This window comes from Mustela nivalis, assembly GCF_964662115.1.
Source record: "Mustela nivalis genome assembly, chromosome: 14".
Lineage (NCBI taxonomy): Eukaryota > Metazoa > Chordata > Mammalia > Carnivora > Mustelidae > Mustela > Mustela nivalis.
In genome coordinates this window covers 48,701,000-48,711,868 of record NC_139033.1, presented here as the reverse complement: position 1 = coordinate 48,711,868, position 10,869 = coordinate 48,701,000, and the positions used below count along the sequence as shown (strand labels likewise).

General features: G+C 37.9%; 1 long non-coding RNA gene across 1 annotated transcript in view; it reads right to left on the bottom strand.

Moving 5' to 3' along the window:
• Positions 1-5,196: 5,196 nt before the first annotated feature.
• The window catches only part of LOC309847661, a 207,447-nt gene continuing 201,774 nt past the window's right edge, over positions 5,197-10,869 (bottom strand). Inside the window, exon 3 of the long non-coding RNA XR_014302545.1 lies at positions 5,197-5,393. This is a non-coding gene — a long non-coding RNA (uncharacterized lncRNA). The remainder of the gene's footprint in view (positions 5,394-10,869) is intronic.

Sequence of the window (10,869 nt, the reverse complement as noted above, 5' to 3'; positions counted from 1 at the left end):
TTATGACAGAGTTCTTCCCTTAACCAGGCCTCCTACACTTCTGAACATATCTATCAATTATGAGGTAATTTTTTTTAATTGTTGTATGGACACAGAACTAATGACACGACAGCTATACACTCAGGGGACATATGATGAACTCTCATCATATGGCAATGCTTTGTCTCATTTCCCCAGCCCTTTCTTGGACTGTGCCTACCTTAATTTATGACAGCCAATGCCTTTAGGAATAATGGGGTTTCTGAAACCAGTGTTCTTATGTATTAGCACTTTCTGGAGAGCTTTTTAAAAATTCCTGATGCCTAGGTCACATCCCAGACCAATTAAATTAGGAGCTCATGGGGAGAGCCCTAGCCATCGACTTGTAAAACTCCTGAGGAATTCCAATGTGCAGTCAAGGCTGGAAGCACTGCTCTCATGATTTAATGATTTAATATACTTTAATCAAGTGTATCTCTAAGAAAGTCTTAAGATGAAAAGCTATTCAGCTTTGTGTTATTGAATCCATTGGAAAGCATTTGCAATGTGAATAAATGTGTAAATAAAACATTTTTAAAGTATCCTCAAAGAGAGCTTAATTCCCAGTCATAATAATGTATGTTAATCATAGGATTTTAGTATTCTAAATTGTTCTAGTGTAGTCAAATCTCTGTATTGTTCTAAATTGAGTATATACTTTGTCTGGTTGAACAGAATTCTATTTCAGAGTTTATGACAATTAAACTTTCTAATTAAAACATGTTTAATTTATTCCAAATGAGAACATAACCAGTTCCTTTAAAAAAAAAAAAGTAAAAAACTGAACAAGAGCCTTGTTCTTCTTTTACGTTTCTTTTCTTTTTAAAAAGATTTTATTTATTTATTTGAGAGAGAAAGAGAGCAGGAGGGAGGAGAGAGAATCTGAAGCAGACTCTGTGCTAAGGACAGTGCCTGATGCAGGGCCTGATCCCATGATCATGAGATCATAACCTGAGCCAAAAGCAAGAGTCAGACACTTAACTGACTGAGCCACTTAGGCACCCTTCAGGTTTCTTTTCTTCAATTAATGTAATGAGTTTCTTTTCACTGATGAAGCAGATATTTTTAATTAAACTAGTGAGAAGCGTAATAAGTATAATTCATGGTTAAATGCTTTCCATGTGCATTCATATAACTAAATTTATATACAGTTACACAGTAAAATAGCTAGGAGAGAATTTCAGATAGGTGTCTGACTCTGGAATGCCTTCTTAAGCCTTAATATTTTCCTTGTTCCATAGACAACTTCCTATTATTTTCTCCTTTTCTTCTAGGAAGGAAAAAAACTACAAAGCTCGGAATCTAGAAATTAACTTCCCTGTCATTCTACCCTATTTCCTTCCTTCCCTTCCTCTCCCCTCCCTCCCCTTCCCTTTCCTTTTTCTTTCCCTTTTGTTTTTTTTTTTCTTTCTTTTAAGATTTACTTATTTAATTGAGAGAGAGTGTTTACACACAAGCAGAGGGAGAGAGACTCTCAAACAGACTTGAGATTCAAGGCCGGTGCATACCTAATGCGAGGCTCTATCTCAGGACCCTAATGTGAGGCTCTATCTCAGGACTCGGAGAGGAAACCAAGACTAGGACACTTAAGAGACTGCACCACCCACATGCCCCTATCCTATTTTCCATCACAAGTACCCCACCCCCAACTCTCCCAGCTTGACTTCTTGGATCTTTCCCCCACCGCTTTCTGTGTTATTTTCTATTTCCTCTGAGTTTTCTGGTTTTATCTACTCAAGGCTCCAGCACTATAAAAACAAAGGTAGGAACACTGGAAAGAGGTCTAAGTGGCCTCTCGAAGGTGGATCACAGAAGTGACATTTAACCTTCTACTCTGCATCTGGAAAGGCTGGCTGACTTGGTTCTTATGTTTCCAAAGATCCTACATTTTAATTTGATCTATTTTTTTCCCATGCACTGGATGTAAATGTATATGTACGTAAGAACTGGAGCAAATATTCATCTGGAAATAGAATCTAGGGAAATAGAACACACTACTTATAAGCCAGGTGATCTCAAGCAAATTAACATTTGAGTGCCATAAATTTCTAAATATTTAGTATGGGGATGAAAATGGGTAATTTTCATGTCCATTATAAAGATTGGAGACAAGTAATGTAAACTACTAGCAAAGTGCCTGGCACAGGTATTACACCCTCAAAAAATATTATTTGTTATTGTGTTGTTATGATTGCTAGGATAACATACACGACTATATAATCAGGACAAATCCTTCATCTATAATTATGAGATTAGTGGGTTAAAGCCTCTGCCTTTGGCTTGGGTCATGATCTCAGGGTCCTGGGATTGAACCCCGCATCTGGCTCTCTGCTTGGCAGGGACCCTGTTTCCTCCTCTCTTTCTGCCTGCCTCTCAGCCTACTTGTGATCTCTGTCAAATAAATAATAAACAAAATCTTTTATACATATATAATTTTGCTATGTGGAATAAATTACGTGATGCATTCAAAAACTATATACAATTTTTAAATCATCATTAACATTAACTATTAATAGTAGCTTATCCTATTGTATTTCATACTAATGTAAACCTTTTTTTTTAATATTTTAATTCTTTATTTGAGACAGACAGACAGAGATCACAAGGCAAGGGAGAGGAAGAAGCAGACTTCCTGGAGCAGGGAGCCCAATGTGAGGCTTGATCCCAGGACCCCAGGATCATGACCTGAGCTGAAGGCAGATGCTTTACTGATGGAGTCACCAAGGATCCCCTAATTATTTTGATTTTTTAGAAGTGTCTTTACTAATCAAATTACTAGAAAATATATAAGGGTGCTGACTAAATTAAAGCTATAAATTGAACGGGTACTCTTTCCACAAGGAAACTTGATTTCTTAAAGCTGCTAGAGAAATGCCAACTATTTAGAGGAATGAAGGGGAAACTGGAGAAGAGGAACCCAGGTACCAATTCCATAAGGTCTATTTCCTCTCTGAAAGTCCAATTATGTCCTGGAAATCCTGACACCAACATAGACTTGGTTTTTTGCTGTTGTTAGTTTTTGTTTTCCAATTAAATACTCTGTTGTTTCCATTCTCACCCCTCAGGTTATCTTATTCTTTCTGAGAAAAAAAAAAAAATCCTTTGAATTAAATTTCTCAAGCTGACATTTTGATGTCAATCTGTGTTAAATTGGCCACCCACTGAATCCTGTCAAGACTGGAGATTAAATGACTGTTAAACTTTAGATGAACTCAACAAGAGCTACAACTGGAATACTAGGGGATTCATTCCTATTTGTATTCTTTGCTGAATATAAAAGATCCCAAATTTGGCTATAATCAGTCTGTGTGCATTATAAATTGCTTCTGAGCCAAATTAATAAGAAGTTGTGGGTTTTTTGTTTTGTTTTGTTTTATTTTTTTTGAGAGAGAGAGAGGACATGTACGCAAGGGGGTTGGTAGAAAGAGAGAATCTTAAGCAGGCTCCATACCCAGCGCAGAGCTCATGACCCTGAGATCATCACCTGAGCCAAAATCAAGAGTCAGCTGCTTAACCAATTGAGCCACCTAAGCAGGCCAGTAGAAAGTTATTTAAGAAAACAAAACAAAACAAAACCTTTTATTACACATTAATTCAATGTTTATTATGCAAATTAAGTAAAAGGAATACAAAATTACCTAGTCAACTACCTAGAGAGAACCACCTATAAAATATTGTTACTTACCATTGTTATGTGCAATATTTTAAACAAAAGTATAATCAGAATTATGTATCTTCTTTTTGTAAATTGATTTTTAAAACATAAGGCTTCATGTTTCTATGATAGCAAGTATTATACAATATCATATATTTTCACACCATTCCACTGTAGGTTCCAAATTATCGGCTATTTAGGGTGTTTTAAGATTTTCCTTTTAAAACACACGATGATGGTCAGGCATGTATATTAATCTCTGTGCATATGTGCATCCTAAAGACCGATTCCTAGAAATGAGATTGTTTTGCCAAATACACATAAATTTAAGGATTTTGATACATGTAGCCAGTACTATTTGCTATTTTTATTTTTTTACCAACTTCTGCCAACAGGAATTTGAGCTCATGTCAAAAAATTTCTTACATGGCAACACTGGGGGTTATCATTGCTTCTTAAAGATCTTTCTCATAGGATCATTTTAGGATGTTGTCCTTATCAATATTTAAATGACTTATTATTATTGAGGCTGACCTTTGTTCAGGAAAATACGTTGCAAAAATATTCCCAGTTAATTTACTTTTAGCATCACGTAAACACTTCTGACACACAGACACTTATATTTCTAAGCAAAAAATAGACAGTTGACTCTTAAACAACATGAGTTTGAATTGTGCAGGTCCACTTACACGGAGAATTTTTCAAAAAATATAGCACAACACTATAAATGTATTTCTCTTCCTTATGATTCTCTTAATATTTTCTTTTCTCTAGCTAACTTTATTGTAATCACTGTCCTTTTGAGTAACGTTTGAACCCTTTAATGTATATTTTGGTGCAATTAGAAAAGTTCTGAGTGAATACCTTAAGAGGAAAGAGAGTTTGCTCTATTCTGAAGGGAAAGAGAACATACTTTATTTTACTGATGGAACTTCCTTCCTGGAGATCTGCTGTTATACATAGGCTTTTGCAGTGTGAATGGGAAGATATTAAGGACAAGCCACTAGCCTAACAACAAATTCACCTGGATTTCAAAACACATATGTCAAATTATGAAACCATTGATATTTGTTCTCTACAAATCTTACTTCCTCTTTCTAAACCTCTCTCTTATCACCCTGTTTTACTAACAGTAAGCTCAGATCTCAATGATTTTGTGCTATTCCTGTTGAAATCATAGCACATGCCAGGATGAAAAGACAAATAGGACTTTGCACCTAGCATCAAAAGAAGTGACCATAGAGGAGATGAGGATGTTCATTCATCAGTGATAGATAAAGACAAGAAGGAATGAGATGAATAAAGGATGTTCCCGCAGCAATTACACATGCAGACAATTGGATTTGGGCCTCCTCTTCCAAAGAATGAGAATTTCTCTGGAACACTAGCAAATTTCATGAGAACTTTGAACAAGTGCCATCAAAAAAACATGGATCTCAGGACAAATGTCAGGTGTATGTACTGGTTTGCTAGGGTTGCTGTAACAAATCACCACAAACTGAGTGGCTTAAACAACAGAAATTTATTGTGTTCTAGTTCTGGTCAAAGTGTTGACAGGGCTGGTTCCTTCTGGGGGCTATGAGGGAGAATCTGTTTCATGATGCTCCTCTAGCTTCTGGTGATTTGCTGGCAATCTTGACATTCCTTGTAGAAGAATCACCTTGATCTCTGCCTTAATCTTTCTATGGCCTTCTCTGTGTGTGGATCTGTGTTCAAACCTCTCCATTTTAAAAAAAGACATCAGTTATATTGAATTAGGACACACTTTAATGGATTTAATTACATACACAATACTATTTTCAAATAAGGTATTAGGGGGTTAGGTCTTGATCATATAAATTTTGGGGGGGAGAAACAGTTCAACCCACAGTAGTATGTAAGAGTACTTCCATGTGCTTCACTTATATAATACAATATTTTGGAGCTCTTCCAACACCCTTGTTGTCCCCATCAGTGGGGACTTTTAGTTCTTTCTACAGTATGCTTACAATGCATATTAAACATTCTGCTAAATCATTACTTTTGAAACTGAATTCTAAGCGGTAAGGGGATAGGGAGAGAGTTCTATTGACACTCACATGTACCATGAAGGCAATTCTGTTCCTTTTTAAAAAATATTTATTTGACAGAGAGAGAGAGCACAAGCAGGGGGAATGATAGGCAGAGGAAAAGGGAGAAGCAGGCTCCCTGCTGAGCAGAGAGCCTGAATGTGGGGCTCAATCTTAGGACCCTGGGATCAAGATCTGAACTGAAGGCAGATGCTTAACCGACTGGCAACCCAGGTGCCTGGCATTCTGTTCTAATATACCTTTTATTCTGAATTTTTGTATAAAAAGTATTTAAAAAACTTGTCTCGTTGCCTTAAAAAACTGAGAAATAATGAAATTCAAAATCAAACTTTAACATTGGGATTGAAGGAGTGATGGAAATGTTTTGAAATTAATGAATAATGATAGTCTCACAAATTTATAATATACTAAAAACCACTGAATTATATACTTTGAAAGTGAATTTTACAATATAGGAATTATAATCTCAATTTTAGGATGCTCATTTTAATTTTTAATATCTCATCAGGAGAAAAGCAGGTATGTACAAGCACATTATACCATAATACTGCACTTCCCACCTCCGCAGAAAAAATAAAAAAGGCAAAAACCACAAAGAAAAATAAAAACCATTTGCTATTGATCCTTAACACATGAAGTGTCATCCTTTAGGTAAGACACACCATTGACTTCAAAGAAAGATCTCCTTTGAAGCCAATAGTGTGTCCTTTTTTTAAAAAAATTTCTTACAAAGCATTAGGCATTGACTGAAATATAATTAGCTGTTCAATAAATACATAGTAATGGAAGTCATTACTAGTGAATGAAAACTCTAAATTTTAAAAGCAGTCACACCACATCTTCTTGATCTATTCATGGAGGGAGACAAACCATAAGTGACTCTTAATCTCACAAAACAAACTGAGGTTGCTGGTGGGGAGGGGGTTTGGGAGAAAGGGGGTGGGATTATGGACATTGGGGAGGGTATGTGCTTTGGTGAGTGCTGTGAAGTGTGTAAACCTGGTGATTCACAGACCTGTACCCCTGGGGACTAAAAATATATGTTTATAAAAAATAAAAAATTAATAATAAAAAAAAAAAAGCAGTTACACCTCAATGTGATTTAGGACCTGTCACATAGTAGCCTAGTGATTCTGAGATGTCTAAATATCTCCAGGCCTTCAGAAAAGGGATGATAATAGTTAACAATGATTTCAGAGGGTTTTAATAAAAATTATGTTTGATAATATACATGAATGACTCATTCTAGTATCTGCCGTATAATAAGTGCTCAATAAATAGTGGCTATAAGTCATTATTATTATTAGTAGCACTACTATTATCATTGGTTATTATTGAATTAACTATCTTGCTTTATTAATTATATATACTTTAAAATTGAAAGTCTGTCTTTTGGGATGCCTGGATGGCTCATTCGGTTAAGCTGCTGCTTTTGGCTCAGGTCAGCATCCCAGGGTCCTAGGATTGAGTCCCGCTTCGAGCTCCTTGCACAATGGGTAGCCTGCTTCTCTCTCTGTCTCTGCCTGCCTCTCGGCCTGCTTGTGTGCTCTCTCTCTTTCTCTCTCCCTCTGACAAACAAATGAGTAAAATCTTAAAAAAAAAAAAAAAGAAGGAAAGAAAGTCTGTCTTTCAATGCAGAATCCCCGTATAGTATTAGTTGGAGAGCTGGATGACTGCTTATCATCATTCACTCATTCAGTCAGGGAGGTAAATATTTATTGACCATTATGTAGATTAACCACTAGGCAAAGTCAGGAGTCTGTAACCCACTTTTGGCATCAACTTTTGGCTCTGTGCCTGTTTGTCCTGATTTTCAGCTTTAAGCCAGCTGTCTGTTCCCCATGACATGGGCTTTATGGTTTGTTCAGTCTCCAGTTTTGATGTATGTGTTTCAGACCTCCTGGCTTACATGTCACTCTGCCTTATCACCAGCCCCAGGGCTTCTGGCCTTTGATTTACAGTTTACATTAATGAATTGATCTGGAGTTCAAATCAGATGTGAAGCCTCCTGATTCAGTCATCTATGCTCCTTTGATGTAAATCTTGGCAACTGAGTTCTATTTATTCTCCTGTTGGCTAAGTTTGGTAGAACACTAGCCAAATGGAATTCATTCTATAATCCTAAATTCTGCCTAAAAAGGAACAATACTACTCTGGCTTTCATCTTTTCAAGGAATTTAAAAAATAAATATCTATATTTTTGCTAATTTCTGTGTAGTTGTGGAATATAATTTACTAGCCTTGATATTCTGTTCTCCTTTCTTTCCTCTCTTCCCTCCTTTCTCCTTCCTGTCTGATTGTCTATCTAGCTATCTAAATTGAGAATCCATGTGACTTTCCTAAAACACCTCAGTCCGGAGCAGCAGAAAGGTTTCAGGGTTTAGGGTTCAGCTGATTTCTCTCTCACATACATGTTAAGGCCTCTTCAAGAAAGACACTGTCCATATTCAGAGACAGATTCAAGATCTCTATCATTTTAAACACACAGTTGAAGTTCTTAGCTGAATAATTTATTTAAGAATCCAGGTTTTCTTCCTTCCTTCTGTCCTTTTGTATTTCCTTCTTTTCTATCAAATTGTTTGAATTTGCCATTTTTTGATTTTATAACTTTGGTCGTAACATCAAAGTCAAAAGTCATCATTCTTAGCATTACTGAGAAACATCTTGTTGGGAAAGATTACCATATGGTATTATACTGTCTTTATACGTAACAACACAAGCCCATTGTGGAAAAGATTTAAAAATTAATAAATAAAATACTGTCTTTGCGGGGCGCCTGGGTGGCTCAGTGGGTTGAGCCGCTGCCTTCGGCTCAGGTCGTGATCTCGGGGTCCTGGGATCGAGTCCCGCATCGGGCTCTGTGCTCAGCAGGGAGCCTGCTTCTCTCTCTCTCTCTGCCTACTTGTGATCTCTCTCTGTCAAATAAATAAATAAAATCTTAAAAAAAAAATACTGTCTTTGCAATGTCAAAGTGCACAGAACTAGTGTATCTACTTATATGGATGAAACTTTTCATGGCTCTGATTTCTGTCACTTGTGACCTGCTCTCAATGCTAGCATGCATTTTATACTCAATTCTGTCATTCTGGCTGAAGTATCATGATGAGGCCCTATTTAATTCTTGAATAGAGCTTCCCAAACATACTGATCTCCTGGTTTCCAATTCATCCTTAATGGAATCAAAATCCATAAGCAAGAACTGAAGGCAACTGTGAAGCTTGGGTGTCAACAATACCAGTTATTAGGTTCTGCATGGCCAGGAGGAATTGCTGTCAACAGGCCAATGTTACCCTATTGCTTCCTGATCTCTGCCCTGAAGACTACATAAGGTAGGCTGACTGACTTACCTGGTATAAGCTAAGTGCACACTTGAGTTACTTCAGTTTGGTACATAGGGTCAAATATACGGGAATGCAAGGAAATCAAAAAAGAGCTCAGAACTAACGTGAATAGACTTAGAGGAAAATAAACAGTAACTCAGGTACATAAATGGCTGCACTATTGTGATACAGGCTGTCAAATTTCAACAACATCTCTATTATTCATCATATCCTCAGAAGGAGATATTCATTGATTTCTAATCCTAGAGTCTCTTTATTTTTGGTTTGGTAACTCCCTGGAGCAGATTGGACTAGCCTGGGTTGCTATCACTCTCTGTACTGGTGCCACAAGTCTGGAAGAGAAGTCTCAGCATGAACCACTGTCCAAACCCTGGTCAGCCAGCCCATGGCCGCTGTACTGGCCTGCTCTGGTCAGGAGAGTGGGGTCACGTGATACAGAGCATGTTGACCTATGAATAAGAAACCTTCCTCAAAAAAGAGTATGTATGGAGTCAAGATGGTGGAGAAGTAGCAGGCTGAGACTACTTCAGCTAGCAGGAGATCAGCTAGATAGCTTATCTAAAGATTGCAAACACCTGCAAATCCATCAGCAGATCAAAGAGAAGAAGAACAGCAATTCTGGAAACAGAAAAACAACCACTTTCTGAAAGGTAGGACCGGCGGAGACGTGAATCCAAAGCGATGGAAGATAGACCCCGTGGGGAGGGGCCGGCTCCTGGCAAGCGGTGGAGCAACAGAGCACAAAATGGGGACTTTTAAAAGTCTGTTCCGTTGAGGGACATCGCTCCAGAGGATAAACCGGGCAAAGCCCACGCGGGGTCAGCGTGGCCTCAGGTCCCGCAGGGTCACAGAAGATTCGGGGGTGTCTGAGTGTCGCAGAACTTGCGGGTATTGGAACGGGAAAGCCGTCTACAGAGAGAGAGCCGACAGTGAGCTCACAGCTCGGGGTTACCTTGAAACAGCCGCACGCTGGGTGAGCTTGAAGCGTGGCTGGAGGTCAGGCAGATGGGAGTAACTGGGTGCTGTTCTCTAGGGCACACTGAGGAGTGGGGCCCCGGGCTCTCGGCTCCTCCAGGCCGGAGACTAGGAGGCCACCATTTGTATTCCTGTCCTCCGGAACTCTATGGAAAGCGCCCAGGGAACAAAAGCTCCTGAAAGGGAACCTGAGAGGATTACTCAGCCTCTGGTAAGGGTGGTGCAATTCCGCCTGGGGCAAAGACACTTGAGAATCACTACACCAGGCCCCTCCCCCAGAAGATCAACAAGAAATCCAGCCAAGACCAAGTTCACCTACCAAGAGTGCGGTTTCAATACCAAGGAGAGCAGAATTCCAGAGGAGGAGAAAGCAATGCACGGAACTCATGGCTTTCTCCCTGTGATTTTTTTTTTTTTTTTTAGTCTTGCAGTTAATTTAATTATTTTTCTTTTTCATTTTATTTCTCTTCTTTTACTAAATTTTTTAAACATTTACCCTTTTTAAACGTTTTTAACTAGTTTATCTAATATATATATATTTTTTCTTTTTTATATTTTTTCTTTATTCGTTTTCTTTTTTTAATTCTTTTCTTTTCTTTTCTTTTCTTTTCTTTTCTTTTCTTTTCTTTCTTTCTTTTTGAACCTCTATTTATCCCCTTTGTCCCCCATCACGATTTGGGATCTCTTCTGATTTGGTTAAAGCATATTTTCCTGGGGTTGTTGCCACCCTTTTAGTATTTTACTTGCTCCTTCATATACTCTTATCTGGACAAAATGGCAAGGCGGAAAAATTCACCACAAAAAAAAGAAC